Below are 22617 nucleotides of genomic sequence, written 5' to 3'. Positions count from 1 at the left end.
CTTTACTCTTTATAAAGAAATTCCATATACATTAATTCAATCCTCATAATAACCTTGTGAGGTAGAAAAGGTAACATTTACTAATTGTCACCTTTCTGCAAATAAAATAACCGAGCTTAAAATGCTTAAGCAACTTGCCCAAAATCATACAATTTTCTTGTGTTTATGGTAATATGTGGACTGAAAACTCCAGATGTAAATTCCATACAAAAATTCTGAAATTTAAAACTTAGCGCTCATTTTTAACTGTCATTTAAAAAAAGCCAAAATAGCATGAAAGAGTCTCTAAATTGCAAGCAGTCGATAGTCCTATACCAAAGCATGGGTTCATCTTGTTATTTAAATTTATTGTAGTCCATTTACCTTATGGTTAAAGGATAGAAGGAAAATGGAGATCAATTAACCAAAATCAAACAAAAAAATTAAAAACAAACAAAAAATTGGAATGCCCATCCGTTATCAGACTATTCACCTTGCCCATTTACAGTTCGGTCCTCTATAAGAAAAGTCCCTGTGCCTCAGTTTCCTCTTCTAAAACATGGGATATCAAATGATACTTTCAAAGACTGGCAATTTAATTTTCAGCTATCATAGTATTTTAAAAAACTGTTAAATCAAATATACAACTAGAGTAATGCTAACGTGTGTCCAATCCCTACAAAAACCCTGAGTCAAAAGTACCTTAAGATCAACTAGTCCAGCTTGCTCATTTCATGTATGGGAAACTGACCTAGAAAGGTTAAGTATCTTACTCAAGATAACACAGCAAATTTGTTATAAAGCTAAAACCAGAAATTAAGTATCTTTACCCCAAAGTCAACTACAATATACAGTCATGAATAGGCAATACACTGTTTTCATAATCAAAAGGAGAAACAGTCATTTTAATGTGAGAGAAAGTAAATTTATAAAGGGATGTTTGGAAAGGAGTTGGTATCAGAAGGTGTTTTTCCAAAGAGAAAAGGTTCTAAATTATTTAAAACTCAAAAAAATAAAAATAAAACAAATGAGAAGTGACAAACCAGCCAGACATAATCATTCATTCAGACCTCAGACACGTGAGTGACTCTGGGCTGAATGCCATAGAAAGTTCTGGAGGCAGAAGGACGAATAAGACAGATACTGTCCTCAAGGAGCGCATGGTTAGCTTGGAAGATATGCTTACAAACAATGGCAAATACAATGTGAAAAGAGATATTACCAAGGTATGCGTATAAAAGTTGTTCTGAGAATGAGCAGGAAGGAGCTGTCTGCAATGACTGACCTGAGGCTTTACAGATGATAATTAGGTGACTATCTTTGACCATCGCTGCCTTGTTCGTCCATCCCTTCCTTCTTCATCCCCAATTCTAAATCGAATACAACTTTGTTCATGCCCGGACTTTCTAAAGTATTTTCAGTATACACTAGGATGACAGAAGGGGTAAAGCACACACATCCTAACCTGTCCTTGGGTGGTAAGAATTGCCAAACACACTGAAAGATAGATTTTGTGCAGCTACCGCAAAATCAGAGCTTGAAACAATTTGCCAAATTTTTGTAAATGTCCTTTCTTTCCTTTTCACTGGTTCATGCATCAGTTACTCTGACAGCAACAGGGACACAAGGTGGCACTGTCGTGCTGACATTCATCTCAGGGCTCTTTCTAAATGGGCAAATTGGAGAGGCAAGAGGCTCTGTCGTGACAACTAAAACTGGAGTTGTTAATACTGGCCTTCTGCTGGTCTACCAGCCTTAACAGTGGCCGTAGACGGAGCAGGTCATCCTGCAGTCATGAATATCTCTTCATGCCTGTAGAGAAGAGAATATATTCTCTGATGGTTTCTGCAAAATGTCTTGTGTGTGTTCATAGAAATGTCCAAACTCATAGAGTGCAGCTTTGCCAACAGAAAGTCAGAAGTGAGCTGTTTACCATGGGCAAGGCTGTGGACATGGACCGCCTCTCCATCTAGTGGCCAGCAGGGAGGAATGGAGCCATAGTAACCATGTTGTGCTCCACTCAGTTAAAAGCAGCCCTTTTCTCAAACCACGCATAGGCAATTATGTCACTTTGTCTGACAAATGACAATTTTTGGTTTATTGCATTCATTGAATCATTAAATAGACCCAATAATATATTATGACATCTACTTAAGCTGAGGACAACCACCACTAAAAAATTAAACTACGTGTGCTCTCTCAGATCACCTGAACTTCCTTTATTCTTCCCTCTTTACCAACCTAAATTTCTCTCCAAACATTTGTGATTTATAGGTAGAAAACGCAAGCAGAATTATCTACATATACAGCTATTTAAAATAAAATCACACATTCTTTAAGATAAACGAAAATCTGAAAAGGATCTCTTTCCCTTCATTTTACAGGCAAGGAAACTGAGGAAGAGAGAAATTATCATTAATTCAGTAATTTGGTCAGTTGGCACTAGAAACCGGGCCTCCAGATTTAACCATTTTAAATCTATTTTTGCATTAATTAATGCCTCCTGCTCTCCAAGGCAGGGCTTCTATTTATTTTTTACCACACCATAGAGTTTCTCTCAACATACTAGAAATCTAATAAGTTTCTAAAACTTTTATTCACATATTTCCACCCTAAGTTGATAGGATTGAAACTATCGTATATAACCCCTAGCACATCTTCACGTTCATAGGTAGATTCTGAGCCTGTTACAAGCATGTGCTTTTTTTTTTTAACTAACAAACTATTCACATTCATTCAACATTTAAAAAGCAAAGCGGCAAGTGGGCAGGGGAGAGAGTAGAATGTGCTGGTCTAACCACCGTACAAAAATGGTTTCAGAAAAGCTATTTTGTAAAAAGAAATGTGAATTCATTCAGACTGATAGAAGTTTAGAGTTGTTTTCTGTTTTGCTTTACATAAAAAGTATTTGACTTTATTTTATTTTTAGAGAGGAAACACACACACACAAACTTGTTCAGTCAATACTTCATCCGTTTTAATTAAACTCGCAATGCTGTTTTGCGGCATGCCTTAGAAATGCTTTGTTGGGAAGGCTTCTTATCAAAACAAGTCAAATCTGTCCACCAACTATGAAAACCTGCTCACGACTCCAAACCCAAGGCTTAAAAGGCAAAAGGTATGAAGAAAACCTGGCAGTGAATGTATTAGAAATGTGAGATGTTATGACTTTCTCTTCTATGATCTTCTTTTGGTGGTACCATTGGAATCTGTCTTGGAGTGGAGGAGGAATTTAGGTAGATCTGCTTTAGACAGGCACAGGGAGAAGACAGTGCTGTGTCGGATAGGTAGGATGGCTTTCCTGGGGAGTTGGGGAAAAGTCTTTTTCCTTCCTTATACTCATAAATTTAGAAACTCCCTTCACCATCAGCTTTATCCACATTCTTATCTCTATTTGCTTCTTAATCATCTCTATTCTTCTTCCCCCATCGATGAGGTAAGGGGATAAAGTCATTGTTGATTTGAGAAGGTAGAAAAAGTAAGAACTATTCCAGTTCTTTTTGCCCAACCTAAAGCCAGGTGACAGGTGCAAATGGCCAAGAAGATGGAGACATTAGTAAATATGTGCAGACCCAGAGTACACTTACTGCGCCAAAAGGAACTTTTAGTGTGTCCAATATTTAAAAACAAATAAACAAAATAACCCAACAGTATAAAGCCACCCTTGAAATTCTGTCTACACAATTCCCGTTTAAACAATAAAAGGGAAGATCATATTCTCACTGTTTAAATGTCTTGGTGTCTAAATAGGTGTTTTTGTTTGTTTACAATAATAGCTATACAGTTTTCATATATATACATACATCTACCAGAAAAATTACATAGCCTAGAACATTCATAGTTTTCCACTAAGTTTTAATTTGGTACCTGAGCAAACTGTCAACATTACTTTAATTTTCTCCAGTTGCATTTCATTTACTGGAAAGAAGCTCATACTATAAAAGGAATTTGCCAACAACAAATCACAATTTGATTACAACAGTAATTCAGAGAACATTTCTGAAAGGAAAGGTAAAAATAGCAAATATCCAGGCTCATTTAGTAGAAAACTAAAGCCTTCTAAACATTAGAGAGAATTAAAATTCAAATAATTTAAATTCAAACATGATTTTTAAAAAAGTTTAGATTAAGAATATCCGAAGAACAAAATAAAACTATTATGTATATATTTGTAATTATTGGCATTTTTAGTTTCAATTTATTTGACATCTTTTTAACTTCCCAAAACCCCAAACTCCATTAAATAGTTTTATATATATTGAACGCAGATCCTTATATTAGTTATTTAATATGGAAAGTTTTCAAATAGATTCTTAACATTTTATATGCATAATATATATACATGTACATTAAATTCATCATACCTCGAGACACAGAGGTATCAGTGCCAAAAATCACTTCTAATATCAAGGAAGTAAAGACACTATGTTATAATGACCACCCTTTCCATCAGAGTTTCAAAGGTAAGACTGAAGATTCAAAAATTAATAATAATATCCTCAGTCTGCACTTGGTAACTAGATAGTTACCATGTGAATTCAGCCCTTGCTCCTTGTCTCAGTATTCTCACTTGGAAGTCAGTAGCTAGCTTTCCCTGAGTTAAAGTAGTTATATAAAGTTGCATTGGTTAATTGAACTACAAAACACCCCAGGCTGGAGTTTCAGTTGCGTGTCAAAAGATTCCAGAAAGGCAAGCTCCATGTCCTCAAGCTGATTACTTTCAAGTGAACTGTAGAATCACCAAAAGGCTTGATCCCGGAGTAGAAGAGAGGTTATGAAGCCAAAGTCAAGCATAATTTTTCCACAGTTTAGTGCAGAAATAGCACGCCACTTATTCATTATTACAGTTGAACAGCTAGAGTGGCAGAACAGCCCTTTTTTCTTGTAGGCCCTTGACTGTTGTTTCCAACATCTGCTGTAGTGGTTACTACATACATGATAGTAATAATAAACGGCATTATTTCGTCCTGCAGCCTCAGAAGCTTGCTTATGTTGAAATTAGAAGTAAAAGAGCTCAAGGAATATATTTTTGATACATTAAACATAATTGACATCAATGTTATTTGAGGATTGCATGTATAATATCTATGTTGCAGAAAAACATATGAATTCAGGCATTCTCTAGATTCTAAGATATAGATATTGCCCTTGGGTTTTTGGTAAAGACTTAAAAGGATTTTGCTAGTTATTTGACATTGGCTATAATCCCTAAGGATTGTGTAAAATGCTAGAAGTTACTTAAGCAATGGAAAGGCATGAAACATAGGTTTTCAAGAAAATTACAAGTTTCGAGTTTTGCCAAATACCTAGGAATCATATACATGATTTGAAAGTTTGGAGCAAAGAATCAAAACGGCCAGTGCTGACTGCAGTAGCATTATAAATAATACCTACTGATTGTATAAGGTAACCAAAATGGCTTATACAATATGAAAAAGTCATTTAACAGGATTGATTTCTAATTTAATAACTCTTGCATGTACACACTTGCTCAACAGCTAGTGCTTATTGTTCCTGGCGTACAGTGAACTATTCCTATGTAAGTAATGTCTGATTTCTATAATTTGCTTGTGATAGTTACACAACCATATGAATGCAAATACTTTGACTTTCTTTTCCGTACTATGCGACTTCTCATGCTGATTAGATCCTCACTAGTAAGGAACTTAAGATGGGGATACTATTTGACTTCTTTTATGGAAGCTCAGTAAAGTATATTTTCCACTGAAAAATGTAGTTGGTTAAAATACATTTCTAAAGTGGCCTCCAGGACAAGTCGGCTCTAATACCCATTATCAACCTTTAAACCTAAAGAGGCCACCCTTGGGACTGAGGAAGGCTGGAACTAGTGGCATTCCAAGAATGTCAACATCAGTCCTTCCTTTCCCAGAAGGGATCACTAGTTAGCAATATCAGCCAGATGCTGCTTCCCCACACCTTGCCAGACCCTGGGGCAACACATTTGCCCAGGGTCTGGACTTGGCTTCCTATGTGGCAGCATGACCAGCCGCTACTCGGGCTTGGGCAAGTCCGTAAACACATCCACTGATAATTTCTATATTTATAGAAAGCCAGAACATGTGTAGATAATCACACAATTGGATATTTATGAAGTGCCAGATTTTATGAATACGGGAATTTGTTAATTAGCACAAGGACTAATCATTAAAATTCAAAAATAGATAAATAAACAGGAATGCCATTTATTTGTTCACATTTCAGGGGAAAGTATGCAGCTGCTATCCTTTGGATAAATGTAGGCTTCTGGAGAAAAGCATGAAGAAGAAAAGTATCCACAAGTTTTGAAATCTTAATGAGTAAAAATCCAGGAAATTATTATATAGTCTTTATATTAAAAATAATAATCATAGTGATTCTCCCCTTAAGTTAAAAAAAAGAGTTTAAACTGGCACGTGCTTAGCATTTGAATTATACTGTCTTGCATTCCAATGTTTTGGTCCTTTTCGAGGAGCCAAAGCTGATTTTCATCGGATAGGAGTAAAAAGCACACACACGTCACTCAGTACCAAATTGTTTTAGCTACAGGGCACGGCAAAGCATGAAATAAGTGCTTTACAGCACTTCCTTATGCGAGTGTGTTAGATAACAGTCTGCTCCAACATTAAAATGAAACACACTGTGACCTGACCAAGACTTCGGGGTGCTCAACAGGCAGATTTCATGTGCTGATAGGAGGAGTCCACCATAACCAGCAAGGCTGCTTAATGAATTTTTCTGGCACTCTATAGCTCTCCTGTGACGCAGGGCTTTCAGCTTTCCAAAGCCCTATACAGCAGGGTACACTGGTTTTAAGTTTGCTTATGTACATCTTACAATGTCCTGCTGTATTTAGATTGTGACAGTCCCTCCCAGAAAAGGCCAAGATGATTTTTCATACCAAAAATATTTTAGATCTAGTGAAGGTTAAGAATTAGAATGCAAAAGAAAACATATACACATTCTAAAAATCAAGTCAACCAGAAAAATGACTGAATTTTTACTTTCTTTTATTCTTTCCAAAAGCTTAAAAGAAATTTTCATCTTCTCTTAAAAGCCTCTCCGTTTTTTGCTTGCTTCTAGTTAACATAAATAGGCTTAACATGAAATTTTTTTAATATCTGCAAAGAATCCGTGATTTCTTTACCCATACATGTATGAGAATATGTGCATAAATACACAGATGTGCACACAGATATCTTCACCCATACAAGTATACATAAAAAGAGAATTGTTGATTGAGAGATATATGAAAGGTTTCTTTGGGAAAAAAGGGTAGAATTTTAGATAGTCCTCACAATGCTAAAGTAGACAATGACAGGTGCATGAGACACGTACACTTTTGATGTATTAGTTTTAAAAGAAATTTTTGGGTCAAGAGTCTGAAATGGAGGAAAGCACATTTGAAACACCATATCCTGTGTACCGTATTAACATATCCTTTCAATAGAGTCCCCCAAAAGTTCCCCTTTAGACCTTTGGAGAGAAAAAAGTCCCTTATAGGACCTGACTGAGTATACTGTTTGTACTACTCTTGGTCAAGGCTGGCCTTGCCAGCTTAAAAGACAGTTTAGGCGAGATAAGCAAATTAAAAGTCTCCAAATAAATTTTTAAAAAGAAAGGAAAAAAAAGACTTTCAGCAGCAGAAGTTCACCACCCTCTTGGAATAATGGATTTTTAATAAACATTTTACTAGGTTTGAACCTTGAGAATGTGTTTGGGAATCTGCTCTAGCGTCCCAGGTGGGTTAAGAATATTGCTTTATGGACTTCTTTGTGTTGTCAGAGAGGCCTAATGGAATTTAAAAAAAAAAAAAGTCTGCCACTTCTATTAAATAAATAATTTATTACCAAAAAGGTGATTGTTATTATCAAAGATCTCTATAGATCAGCATCCATTTTCTATCATTGCTCATATATGTGCTGCAAACATTTGTGTATCTTACTATCTGACTTAATTTTTATCAAATGAATAGCAGTTTTACTTTCGGACACGTCCAAGGAAAACTCCATTAAGGAGTCCATTTCAAATGGACCTATTTAACTACTCCTTTGAATTTCGAAGAACGCTGTTCTGGGAAAGCTCTTCAACAATGTCAGCTAGTTGTGAAATGAAACTTTTCCCACCATAAAAAAGAAAAAAAAAATAAAGGAAAAAGAAAGCACCTCAAAACTATGTTTGAAATAACAAATACATTATTTATAGTCCCCGAAATGTTAAATGAATACTTACAGTTGTTGCACAAGATGGCCTGATACACTTCATAGCTTCCACTTTGTAAAAAGATGGCCAGCCCCCCACCCCACCCTCCCCAAGCATAAATAAACAGTAACATACTAAAAGGAAACTGTCCTAGGATAAAAACTGCTTGTTAAGAAAGTTTGCATTCTTACTAACCACAGTGATATGCCTATAAATGTAAAAGTCCATCTGCAAAATAAAAGTTACAAAACAGAGTACCTTATTCCTTTCAAAACACACCCCCCAGATGTAATATAGAAGAGTTTGTGATGATAAAAATAATTACTGGATTCTCACCCACCCTCAGGGACTACCACTCACCTATGGCCAATGCCATCAAATAAATATGCTGGCAAAAAGTATTCAACCTGCTTCAAGGATTTAAATTGTAAATATGGACTTTAAACTTCAATGTAAAACAAAGAACAAGAGTCTCACTTTAGTAATGCCCACACTGGCACTGCAGCTAAAACTCATTGGCACATAACTAACAAAACCCAGTTAGCAATAAATAAGGACAACATGATATATAGACAGACAGATGGAATTGCATAAACAGACCAGAAAAGCACAGAGACTAACAAACATACGGAGGGGTCTGTTATAGAAGAGTGAGAGATACTGATTTATTTGGTACTTTAGTGAGAAAAATAGGTTTGTTTATAATTATTTTTAAAGTAATTAAACTGAATCACAAGGGCACACCCTTAAATAAGTGGAAGGAAAATTAGTAGAGGGTAGGCCTCCTATAGATGTTCCAAATTTTAAGCTGGCAATAGCACTGTCAAACTTAAATCTGGAAATGAAAATTCAAGGGAGAAAGAATAAAAGCATTGGGGGCTAAAGGAGATGATAGGTAGAGGGGGGACTGAGGAAGCAGGATTTTTTTTTATGAAAGTTGTCTGCCCTACCTTCTTCCCCAGCGCTGAGTTTCTCTTCTCATAATCGGTGTCTCCCTGGAAGTACAGTGTGAGTGGTAATGACTGCCTGCCTCCCTAATGAGTCCATTTTCCTGCTCTTGATGTTGTGTATATACACACACTGCAACCTACCTTACAAACCACAGAGACGGGAAGAGAGAGAGAGAGCAAGAGAGAGGGAGGGAGAGGGGGGGCAGAGAGGGAGAGAGAGACAGAGACAGAGCAAGCGAGTGGGAGAGAGAGAGAAGAGGAGAGAGAGAGAGAAAGAAAAACAGAAAGAAACAGAGAGAGAAAGGCACAGACAAAGCCCTCCTACCAGACAGCAGACAGCCCTCCTTCCCCTATCCAGCAAAATGCAACTCGTCTAATGCAGCAACAGGTTCAGTATTGCCAGACTAACAGTGAAAAAGGTATATTCTCTATATCATTACTGCTTGCAAATAAACAGTTTAAGAGCAGCTGGCTCCACCTTCTTTATTTATGCTCCATTATGAGGAATGTATTGTTTCAGTTCTGGCACACAGTACATGTAATTATCATAAATACATTTTTTGCATATTAGTAGGAAATAGTGAAATGCATAGCTTATTTGTGAAATCTTTTAAATTTATTTTTTTAATGTCAGAAGAGTGTCAACAAATCTGCTCTGACAAAAGCCTAGTAATGATTTTAAAGTCAGAGCAGTCTTAAAGGAGGCTCTGAAGGAAACAGACTCCATACAATAGGAAAACTGATCTCAGACAAAACTGATAACTGCAAAGAAGAAATCATTGCTCAGTAAATAAAGCAAGACCATACGCAAAATTGCAGACAAAAACAGAATTAAGTTCAATTAAGTAACTAACAGACTAGTACTCTAGAAGAAGGCAGATTGGTTTCTTATGTGAAGCATCTCTCTGTACAAACATCACAATGCAATGTACTCTGTGTGAACAGGTGCAATGCATATAGTACATAGTGTTACAACAACAGAAATAAATCCCATAAGGAGCTTCCATCACAAGCAGGACAAGATTTCATAGACTATGGGGCTGAAACCATAGCAGAAACCCCTTGTTCTTTTATGAGGAGGGAAAAATAAAAATAAAGCAAGCTGCTAAATAAACCTTCCTTAAAAGAAAAAAAACACTGTTTTTCTTTGTCTGATACATCTAACCAATTTTTTTTCACACGCTAGAACCAAAATAATGCTGGCATGACACGCCACATCCCACTGCGTGCTCCCCGCCCCTTTCCCCACTCACAGGTGCTTTTTCTCCCATAAGTGATATATTTGCAGCTATGGAACTACAAATATCCGAAAACAGACCTAGTTTCAAGTCCTTCTCCTTGTCCTTCAATTTTTTAAAACTAGACTCTGCTTGTCTACTTAGACAGCCACCCTTCCTCAAAATGTTTCCATACAGTTTGACTGTGTGTCATTTAGATAGGACTTAGGAACAGTACAAGAGAGGTTAAATAGTCTACAGAAAATTTACATAAAAATGAAAAATACGAGTGCATCTGACCTACTCAAACCCTGCATTTGGGCACCAATAATTAATTGTACATTAAGTATATTCATTGTAAAATCATCCTTTTTGTATGGTTTAGTGTTTTACCATGCTGCAAAAATTAGAAAGTGTTCCTTTGCATAAACAAAACTACCTTACTATAAGCGTAAATTCATTCATTTGGAAGTCAGTATTCAGTTAATAAAATAAATAACTTAATTACTTCAATACACAACTTATGGATCAACTATGCCCTCTCTCGACTCACAAAAATCTTTTAGAATGTCAGTTAAACCTTGGGTCATATTCAGAACAGAGATCAATATTGTTTAACTATTTTAAGGGTAGACAACCTACAGCACAGAAATTAGATGGCAATGTCTTGTCACACATTATGCAAACTGTCCTGGGAAAATTCTAGTAAGAAACCAAGAGTCCAGACCCTCCGCTCTCATTGTAAACCACCAATTCTAATTCTCTCATGTGGCGGTAGTGTTTTACCCCAGTCAAGGGTGGTTGTTTAATAAAGAGGGAACACACACGAAAGGGGATGTAACAGACCCCTACTTTTGGTCACATGTCTTGAGAAGACCCTTTCTAAAATACGCTTAGTGTGCGTACGTTACCAGCACACACATTGCCCCTCACTGCCCAGCCTGGCAGTTCTGTTTTTCTACCATTGCCCATTGTTTCTCTGAAGCTTTATTCAAATGAAGAAAAATGTGACTTAAAAAGAGCGCACAAGCCTAACAGTTCAACAGAGTGATTCAAATTAGACATTAGTATGTCCTGACTTTTTAAAATATGGTTCTAGGTATTTTTTTTTTTTTCATTTTGTTTTAACCCAAGGAGAATAAGAAAATGGTATTTGACTTCTACAAGCAGGAGTTACAAGGAATGCAAAGGACCAAGAAGGCTATTCACCTTTTCTAAAGAACAACTAGCTAGTTGAATTTAAAAAAGAAAAACAAATATTTTGGTTTAGTAAAAAATGCACAACATCTCAACACTTTCTCTTTGCCTGCACACTTTACTAGATTCCAAGCACAATAAGTGGCACATTCTTAGAACTTTCTGGAGTTCAAGATACACTCTCCCTCTTAGGACTGGAGACCCATGTATTGAATTAACCCTAGCACATGAAACAATAATTCTAAGTGACTCTCAGACTCTGGAAGTTATAAAACTATTAAATTAAATTGTTTCATATGTTGATATGCCATGGGGCAATTTGATCATGTAGAAAGATTCTAAAGAAGAAGTTAAAAACTGGTTTTGGTCCCAGCTTTACCACAAATAGTTTGTATACCCTGGACAAGTCATGTAACCATCCTCAGCTTCCATTTCTTCACATTAAAAATATTATAAAATTAAGTTTTAAAGGGAGGAATTGAATTGGATAACATAATAAAGATTATGATGATAGCTAATGCTTAGATGCTTACTATGGGCCAGGCACTCTTCTAAATACTTTTCATCTATTAACTCATTAAACCTTAATAAGGACCCTATGAGGTAGGGATTATTTTTAGTTGAATTTTCTAGGTGAAGAAACAGAGAGGTGAAGTGATCTGCCTCAGATCACAAGCAGAACAGTAACAGGATTTGAACCCAGCCTGTCTGGTTTAGAGTGCATGTGCTTAATCCCAACACCACATTGTCTACTAATATCTAATGATAGCTAAGGCCCCAGCTAGCCATGAGATTCTGTGAATGTAGTCAAATCCAACTCCTCCTGATGATTCCTCACCACACCTTGCTTACTAATACAGCATTGAGCAAATTTGCTCTTCTAATCTACACCTAGAGCTCTCCATGCATTTGGTTTAAGAGCCTATCAACTCTATTTAAAAGTTTACATAATCCATTCAATGATGTTTGTTTCCAAATGTCCATAAATATGTGCTTCCATTGGTTTGAACTGGAAAATAACCTGTAATCAATGGGATTATCAATTTATAAAGCCTATTTGCATTATATATAGTTCCTATAAATTATTCTCCCGAAGGTCCTGTGTTAAAAAACAAACCAAAAAAATGCTACATAGTCCTTTAAGTTTCCGTCATTGAAATAGTTAATGTTATGCAAATAATTAGTTAAAAAACTAAATAAATAAAAAATAAAATACAATAAAAAATTTCCTGTCTCCCATAGCCTGAGAAGGCATGGAAAAAGCAAGGATTCAATTATGAATGATTTGTAAGAGATGCTGAATAATACCATCATGTGATTTTATACGGTTGGTTTTAACTTTGAATTATTTAGAGAGATATTCTAAAGACTTTGATACTAATGACTCATTCTGCAAGAAAGAATTTACCCTTGCTCTGATCTTTGTGCCTCAACTAAATATGTATTGTGTGTTCACTGTGCACCATACTCTATACTTGGGATGCAAAAAGGAAGATAAAACATATGATGTAGTTTCTGCTTTTGAAGACTTCACAGGCTGGTGGGGGACAGGCGTGTAAACAATATTAGTGCAAGCAAATAATCTTGCTGCTTCATAATGTGATATTCCATGTAATGCAATGCCTTAAATTTTGTGCTCCTTCCTTAAAAAGCCAAAAATGAAATTCAACAAAATAAATATAAATACCTAAATTTAAAATGTGGCTTATGAAAGAGGTGTATTTGTGTGCATGTGTGTGTGTGTATGTGCATGTAGGCATGCACATTCATGGAACAGAGGAAGGTACTGAGCTTACATTACAGACAGTTTATTCTCTAACAGTGTGGTTTATAGATCCATTGAGTATATTTTATTCACTGTCTCCAAGGTGCCTAGGAAGTGTCTTCTACAAGTACACAGTACATGTACTTCTTAAATGATTGTGGAAATCAATGATAGCTATTGCCCTGGAGCATAAAATTTCATTAATTTTAGAGTCACAATATACTTTGATCAGAGACTGTTGTCTTGGCAAATGAATACTTCCCAAAGTACACGAAGGATGAGACTTTTTTTTTATTTTAGAAAGGAAAGAATGTCAACTGATTTCAAAAGCATTTACCACTATCCCAAGTATACTTTTACCAAGTCTTTTCTCAGACATCATTAATGATTTTATATTATGTGAGGCTGAACAGGAAAAAGTCTTGGGATAGTTTAAAGATTGTTCACAACACATTCTCAAAGGAGAATTTTATTGCCCAGGTTAAAACGAAGGAGGAGGAGGAGGGGTGAAAACAAGAGTCAGGTTGCAATGATGGACAGAACAAGAGTTTTAGCCCTTGTACATGGGTGCAAAAGGAAAGTGGGTCAAAATGAATAAATGCCACACTACTTAGTACACTGACTTTGCCATTGAGGCCATTGTCATATAGTCAATTCTATGTGGCCTAATTAAGTAATAATCCTTAATCTTGGTTATCTGTTTTACAATTGTATCCCATCAGTCCCAAGAAAAACTAAGAGAGATTGCAGATAAATCAGTTTACTAATAGTAGACCAGCACTGTGATCGTTATATGGGAAGAGATGCATATCTAATTTCAATTCCAGTCAACAAATATTTACGTTTAAAACAAAAACAAAGCATCACATATAAACTACATCACTGGGCGTGGCCTTATTATGCCCTGTGCTGTGCTGTCTTCATCTCTCCTTTAATATGCCTCTCTTCTCCCCTGGACCGAGGGAGCCTCCAGAACAGAGGCTCTACTTAATAAGCTTTGTCCGCCTAACGCCTGGCAGAACACCTGGAATATAGTTGAAGCTTCACAAAGTTTTCTTGAATGAGTGAATGAATGAAGAAATGAACAATCAAAGCAACAACACTTGGGATTTATAAACCTTGGTTAATTAAAAACTTTAATAAATTTGTGTCCTAAGGATGATATAAACAACCCGTAAATAGGATTTTTAAAATGTATTAAATCACATATAAAACATATTCTTATTTTTAGACCTTGTGAAAAACAAAAATGGTTATAGTAGACAAAAAAGTGATACTCTTCAACTTTGCCATATTTGGAAAAATTTCACAATAAAATGTTGAGTAAAAAAAATATTGCCCTATAGCTAGCAGAATTTTAATTCATACCGTCTCTGAGAAGAAAATTTAGGTTGCATTTTCCTTTCATTTATCCATTCTTTCTTTCACATCTACAACATAAGTGTTCAAGTATAAATCTGAAGTTGGCCTTAGCATTCCTTATACAAATGGAACCACCTCCTTTGAGGAAAACACCTTGGTAAGCTGGTTGGAGTCCTAGAATGGGGCCTGAACAACTCTTCTTGCGGGGTTAAAGTGTGCTGCATAAGAAATGAATAACAATTTGAAGGTAGGGGAGCATAGAGATGAGAGGGGAGGAGGAAGAGAGGACAATGACAGGAAAGAAAGGTGGGCAGTGAGAAGTTCCCCATGTCAAGGTGGCCAAAAGATTTTTTTAAACGAGTGATGCCTAATATTAAATTCAAAGAAGTTTGCATTTTTGCGATGCAAATATTCTTCTTCTCTCCAAACCTTCTGGAAAGGTTGATATATTCTACAGCCTTACTTAGTAGTGTAATGAGAAATAAAAGGATGGAAAAATGAAAGTACTGCCATACTGTCACCCCTATACTGTGCCTTTTGCAAACACAGAAACTTCTCACTGAATGAAAATACTCCAGGAGTTCCAAGGAAAGTCTGGTAGAGCTTTGAATAGTGGCCAAAAAATGGCAAATAGTGAGGAGTAAAAAATCAAAAGTATCGTTAGCATAGAATGACTCAGATATGGATATGAGTCAATCACCTTTTTCCTCAAATATACAGGAGAAATACAGCCATGTGGAGAAGAGGCGTAGAGATTAATGTCTGAATTACCAAAGTATGATGGCTATTATTGTTGTTACTACAACTGATCTTAAATGATATGAATGTACAACCTCTATAAACTGATCTTAAATGATACGAATATCTTCAGAAATTTAGGGAAAGAAAATACTTTCATGAAAGTAGTTTGAAAATCAATAAATTTTGAATCAAAGGATTAAAAACATAAAAATATCATTTGCAATGTCTCCCTGGCTCTGGAAAAATGTATGAGACATATACACTACGTGAACTCTTCCTGCCCCCTGCTCAATCCTTCCTCTTAAACAATCTAGGACAGTGCCAGCAACTGTCTTTAAAGTTTCAACACATATGTAATAATTTATTCGTACATACAGGTTATATCAAATATGCCAGGAAAAAGAAAGAGAAATAATATAGGAAAAATAAAAGACACATAGAAGACATAAAAGAGGCACCTTATTGGCTATAGATGCTGTCTGTCCAGCAGATTGGTGAGATCACCACTGTCCTGCCAGGTGACTCTAATGCAAACACTCAGTCTTCACATTCTTCCAGCCTATAAAAGCTGTTGCTGTATTAAGGATACCTTCTTAAAACGCAAGTTATCACTACCTCATGTGTCAAGAACTGTGCTTAGTGCTACATACACTGTCTCATTTAATCCTCCCAATAGCATTATCGGAAAGGCATTATTAATGTTTTCATTTATAAGTGAGGAAACTGAGGCCCAAAGTCTCATAGCTAGTAAGTGGTAGAAGTCAGGCCTAAACTCAATCCAAATGGAATTTGTAAAGGACAGAGGGGGGCGCTTAACAAAATTACTCCAAAAATTTTCTAGAACAAACAACTGATGAGATTAGGAAGAAATTCTTGAAAACAATGAATGATGGGGAACAGGTTTGAAAGCATATGTATTCCCCATACAATTCTAATACCTATTTTACATATATTTGAGAAAAAGTATATTAAGTGTCTCAAAGTAAAATTTAAGAAAGGATAATCAAGAAAAGCAGCATATAAATAAATAACTTTCAAAGGTGACAAAAGAAACATAACATGAACCAGTTTGATTAAAGGGTTGGAAACATTAATAACAATCTGTCCAGTAATTTTGAAGCCAGTTATTAATAATAGAGTCAGCATGATAGCAGCTTGCTAACTCCTTTGAGGCAACAGGCCATAGGAATGATTGAAAATGGGTAGAAACAAGAAACCTCATTTAGCCCCAATAAGGTATGGGGTTAAAACCATCACCTTTTAAACATATAAGGTCTTACTGAGTTTTGGAAAAGAATCTACATAAAATCTCCATTTTCTTCATTTCTATTAGCAACAAATACAGAAAAACCTCATTAATCAGAGTATACATATTCGGAATGGATACTGTATCAGACATGTTTTACAGGATTCTTGTGAAATAGAAATTTTGAAATGAATTACATTAAATTAAATTTTGTTTTAATAATTGCATTGGGAATATATATATTTTCAAAATTATCAAAACAAATTCTAGGGGCTGCCCTGTGGCATAGTAGCTAAGTTTATGCACTCCACTTCGGCGGCCCAGGGCTCACGAGTTCCGATCCTGGGCACAGACCTAGCATCGTTTGTCAAGCCATGTCGCGGAAGCAGTGCACATCAAATAAAGGAAGATTAGCACAGACGTTAGCTCAGAAACAATCTTCCCCAAGCAAAAAGAGGAAGATTGGCAACAGATGTTGGCTCAGGGCCAATCTTCCTCACCCCCCCCCCCAAAACAAATTCTACTTCATGTTGAATATCCATAAATTTGGACTTATCACTAAATTAAATAAGATGTCCTATTCTATTTCAAACTGATGACATTTTACCACTTAAAATGTAGTAATTGGACCTTCCACAATACAAATAATTCTCTTAACATCACTTAAACCTGTGTAGAATATAAACATAAAACAAGTGTCTCACCCATTGGGGAAATAGTTTTATTAGTAATCAATAAGAGAAGAACACTGCCCATAATTAAATCTGTATTAATTATAAAAAGGGCTATGAAAGAAATAAATCATCATTGTGGAGTTCATTTTAAAAATTTAATGGTCTGGGACTCCAATACATGCTTCTTATGATGTCATATCTAAAAGTCTGCAATTGAATAAACTACAAACCACTCCAAGCTAATATTTTAATAAAATTCATATGGTTTGCATAAAATAAACTTCTCCACCTAAATTTCTTCCACCAATAAATGCATTTAGCTCAATATGCCACTCAATAATTAACTTGTGCTTTAGCAGTTTAATCAGATGTTTACAATAAAATGATATTATAAAATATTTTATATTATAAGGTCAAATACTAGATATTATAAATAAAGCAAATTCTGAAGTTTCCCAGGTGCCACATTTTCACTGTTACTATTATTTTAAAAGTTAATTTAATAAGTGTATAGAAATAAATAACAAATCAGAGCAGTTTTTAGGCAGTGGTGGGTGATATGCAAAACATTTATAGCTGATCAGGCATGGGCATAGACCAATAAAAAATGTTACTTTAACTAATCAAAACAGACACCGGCTGTAAATAAATAATATATTAGCAGTGTGTGCTTCTCAAATAACAGCCCTAACTTTAGATCACGACCAGAATCCATCTTCTAAAACAAGTAAATAAAATTTGAAGATATAGTTTCTACTGAGCTCCTACCGCTACACTCTAGAGCAATGGATTTTCCAATTTTTAAAAATTATACATCACATCAGTAAAAATATTTTGAACTCTATGTAGATCATTGGTCTGCTGGTTCTCTACTCCATTTCCACCCTTTCCATGCTCTCTTCTATGGTGGAAGCTTAAAACTACATTTCCCAGATTGCTTTGCCAGAATGGGAAGCACTGGCAGAAGATCAGAGGGAATTTTTTTCCCTTCTGCTTTTGGCACTAGCAATCTCAGCAATGGTGCTCCAGCAGCCTCTGTAGCACACAGCTCTTGGCATCTGGCTCTGAGGACTGCTGACTGCAGCGATGGTACTGCAGTTGTAGAACATCAGCAGCCATCATAGGTGACTGGAAGCTTTAGCAGCCTTGGCAAGGAAAACAGCATCGGTGGGACTGTGGACTCCTGGGCCCTTGCCATGTCAGTAGGAGTGCGGGAGCCTGGCTTCCTGCAAAGCAGTGGCAGTGGTGATTCCAACAGCTACAGCAGCAGTTCTCCAACTGCCTCAGCAGCACAGTGCTTGCAAGCTCTGGGTAACGAAACTTTCTCTTGCTTTCTGCAGGTACTCACTGCTAAATAACATTGCCACCTTCTTTTTCTTCCACCAGACTTTCCACTTTTGTAACCAATTCCCTGGATTGAAGTTCTGCTGTTTTCAGTCATTTCTGTTTTTCTCACTGGGCACTGAGTAATGGAAGCCCATACTCCAATCAATCAATGCAGATATTTATATATATATATATATAATTATTTCTATATTATAGACATACACTACCATATCATATACATTATGGAACATATGAAGTAATAGGCATTTTAAAGGATGAGATAAATAAATAAACAATATTTAAAATAAATTTTAATTTTGTCATATTTATCAACAATAGCAAAACATTTTTGCTCTCACTAATAAAACAAAATTTTTAGACAAAGTAATTTGATTAAATATTTGTCATTCTTTATATCTTGGCTTAGTTTCATGATTTGTGAAATAGTCATTTGAAAATCTGGTGCTACGTGCAGGTTATTGTTATCTTCAGTGGGAATGGTATCATTCGGGTGTAAGCCTCACAAAATAGTAGATGTAAATAAAAGACCATTGTTGGCTGTGCGTCTTAAATCACAATACTTAATTTTCAATCCAAAACACTAATTATGTAACAGATTTTGTGGAATTTGACTAGTAAGTTTCCATCTTCCCAGATGTCAGTCATTCATTCTTATAAACTCAGAGAGATATATATATATATATATATATATATATATATATATATACCACTTTTATTTTTTCAACAAAGGAATTTTAAAACATTTAAAAATTCCATTTGGAAGATTTCATTTTAGAACAAGTTATAAAATTCTGCTCTAAGTTTTAAGAAACATTTAGGTACATTTTTTGTACAGTTTTAAATTATACAGAAACAAGTTTTACAATTACTTTGGTTTTGGCAACAAAATCACAACATAACGAAAATAATTAAAAACATTCGATAAGAAAATGTTCTTTCCATATCATGGGTCTTTCAAAAAGCAGCTACCTTCTCATTCATTGTCCGTATCATTACTTTAAACATAGAGACCAAGTATGTTTCTTTTTTTTCCAAAAATATATGTTATAGGGCATAGTACTGTCAGCCACCTGTCATCACAGAAAGGTCAGCAAAATTAGAACTCTTGTCATTGTGTAAAAGAAAAACGCACAGCTGCCATAAATTTGATACTGCTTCTCAATAGTTGGCCACTGAATGACCAGTGAGCCTCAACTGGTGCAAACGATATTTATGGCCACTCTCCATTTTATTACAAAGTACCGTAAAAATTCTACTAAAATGTTAAGGTTCCTTCACATTTGATTCTGTGTTTTCTACCAGATTTTAAAGCTTTTATTAAAACAACAATAGCAAATTAATCACATCAATGACGTCCTACAGCACTTGTGTATACTTTTGACTTCAATAGATTTGCTAAAATAGATTGCTTATAAATGATAAGTGAATGAATTTCACATGTAGAAGCAGCTCTGTATTCTTACCCATAAATCTTTTTTCCATTGCAACTAAACCAAACACTCCCACACTCCAAAACTATGTTAATATAGTTTTTTCAGAACACATTGTTTAAATTAGAGCGTATTTTGATGTTTAGCAGGTATCTTCTCCAGTAATCCTTTTAGTGATTCGTAAAAGCATAGTTCTTCGTATTACTGAAATTGAACTTAAATACTGTTGGCTGAATTATTAGTACTTTCATTTAACATACAGTAAACCTTTCACACTGTACAATTTGTTCAAATATTTGTTTCTCCAAATCTTCAGGAATGTTTTCTTTGCATCTTCTAACAGCATTTGCAGACAAATAAATGTGATATGATTTGTTGCTGTGTTATTTTGCATGCATTATTTCAGCCATTTTTGCTATTGAGGGAAGGACAGTGTTTTCAATGGTATATTTTTTGTCATTTCCTATTCAGCTAAAAAAATCCCCAAAGTCTCTTAGGGGGCCTTCCCGGTGTCGTAGTGGTTAAGTTCATGCGCTCCACTTCAGCAGCCCAGGTTTCACGTGTTTGGATCCCATGCACGGACCTACACACAGTTTATCAAGCCATGTCATGGCAGTGTCCCACATACAAAATAATAGAGGAAGATTGGCACAGATGTTAGCTCAGGGCCAATCTTCCTCACCAAAAAAAGAGTCTTAAACATTGATTTAATGATTTTGTAAAGTCTGGACTGACTATCATGTGGTGTTACATACCACTTGCTTCATGATCTGGATAGTTAGATTTTAATGCTTTACCAGTAAGATGGCCTTCCACCATCATTAGAAAATACCTCAGGCTATACCCTAAGGGTGAGGTTCTTAACGAGAATGAATATAAGTACACATTTCAAATAGACTTCTTGATCACTATTTTGGGTTGACTGATTGCCAAATATGATTAAATCATCATTGTTTTTACCTTGTACTGTAGCTGACAAAATGTTCATAATATGTATTAGAGATATTCTTGTTCAAATGTGCTTATCTTTATTCTGCTATTCTTTTAGTCATTGTCTGTTTTGTAAGAGTTGGTTTAGTTAAAACTAGATAACGTAATATGTCATTCCTCAAAACAAGGCACAGATAAAATTCAGTACCTCCAAAGCTTAAAACAAATCAATTTCCACTCTCCCCCAAGATGCTTTGTATAACTCACAATTCATGTAAATGATACTTGGACATTGCCAGCAACAATTTACATGTTAAAGATTAGGAAACTTTAATTTCTTAGGTTTTCTAAATAAAAAAATATACATAAAAGTTTTGACATCTTCTCAAAACCTAATACATCATCTCACACATTTCATAGAATGCCTGCACACTGTTTAAGAGGCCACTGTTCTACACATGGGCCTTGGATTAAGATCTGAACAGTACTTATTAGCTGTGTATCCTTAAGTAAATTATACTTATCTATGTCTCATACGGGTCATCCATAAAACAAGAATAAGAATCGCTATCTCATGGAGTTGTTTTGATGATTATATTAGATTAATAATAACAGATAACATTAGTTGAGCACCTACAAAGTACAAGGCACTATTTAAAGCACATTGACTATATTAATTCCTGAGTACAGTGTCTACACAAAATGAACACTTGATAAAAATTAATTTTCTTCCCCAGGAAAGAGAGAAATTAATTTTAAAAAATCAGGAATATTTGTTAGGGCAAATAGAGTTGGTTGTTTCCATGCCTCTCTCTTCCACAAATCTTCAAGGTTCCTGGAGGCAAAGTCATGTTGTAGCCATCCCTGTATCTTAGTAGAGTGCAAAGTACAATGTTCTGAATGTATTAAGTGCTCAATAATTAAATAAATATTATTGGATGAATGTACATAGGGTGCCACCATAACTTGCAGTTTATTGTTTGTAAAAATTCTGGTAACTCCATTATTGACAAAAATGATCAATTAACTGCATAAGCATTGCTATTGTCTTCATACGTAGTCTATTATACCTTTGCAGGAAAGATAATACTCTCCAGAGCTGTTGAAAATACAATAACCTTTGATCATTTGTTCCAACAGATAAAAATTAAAATACAGATAATCCAAAAATAATTTCTATTTGGATTTTGAAATGTTTTCATATTTATATATGAGTATAGATTTGCCTAATGTTCTGTAAAAGAGAATGAACTTCCAACAAAATAAGCTATACTGTGAAAAGCTGACTGAGAAGGAAGTTGAATGCAATTCAGTCTCTGTGATCTTTCTTGTTAATTCCTCTGTGTGACCTACACCACGTTGATTACTTAAACTACATGGAACTTGCCTTTTCTCAGACCCTCCCCAGAGGATAAGAAATGGTTAAATGTTGTTTCCACAGGGATATTTTCTGCATAAAGTGGGCAATGCTCATCAATGAATTTGAAATCATGACTGCCTAAGTATTATAAAAAAAATCAATTGTGGGGGCCAGCCCAGTGGCGCAGCGGTTAAGTTCGAACATTCCCCTTCTCTGCGGC

The 22617-nt window shown here is 35.4% G+C and overlaps 1 protein-coding gene across 38 annotated transcripts in view; it reads right to left on the bottom strand.

Annotated features, from left to right (window-relative positions):
- ZBTB20 (zinc finger and BTB domain containing 20) overlaps window positions 1–22617 on the bottom strand; it is a 746442-nt gene that overhangs the window by 690813 nt on the left and 33012 nt on the right. For 15 of the 38 annotated variants that reach the window (XM_070581883.1, XM_070581905.1, XM_070581887.1 and 12 more), the window contains exon 1: window positions 9129–9279. The exons of 15 other annotated variants lie outside the window; for them this stretch is intronic. The gene's annotated coding sequence lies outside the window, so the exon portion shown is untranslated. Of the gene's footprint in view, window positions 1–9128; window positions 9584–22617 lie in introns of those variants that run through there. 8 more of the 38 variants (XM_008523288.2, XM_070581901.1, XM_070581881.1 and 5 more) reach the window with 1 other exon arrangement.

Source organism: Equus przewalskii, chromosome 18 (genome assembly GCF_037783145.1).
Source record: "Equus przewalskii isolate Varuska chromosome 18, EquPr2, whole genome shotgun sequence".
Taxonomy (NCBI): domain Eukaryota; kingdom Metazoa; phylum Chordata; class Mammalia; order Perissodactyla; family Equidae; genus Equus; species Equus przewalskii.
The sequence above is the reverse complement of the archived record's forward strand: the minus strand, read 5'-3'. Positions and strand labels throughout refer to the sequence as shown.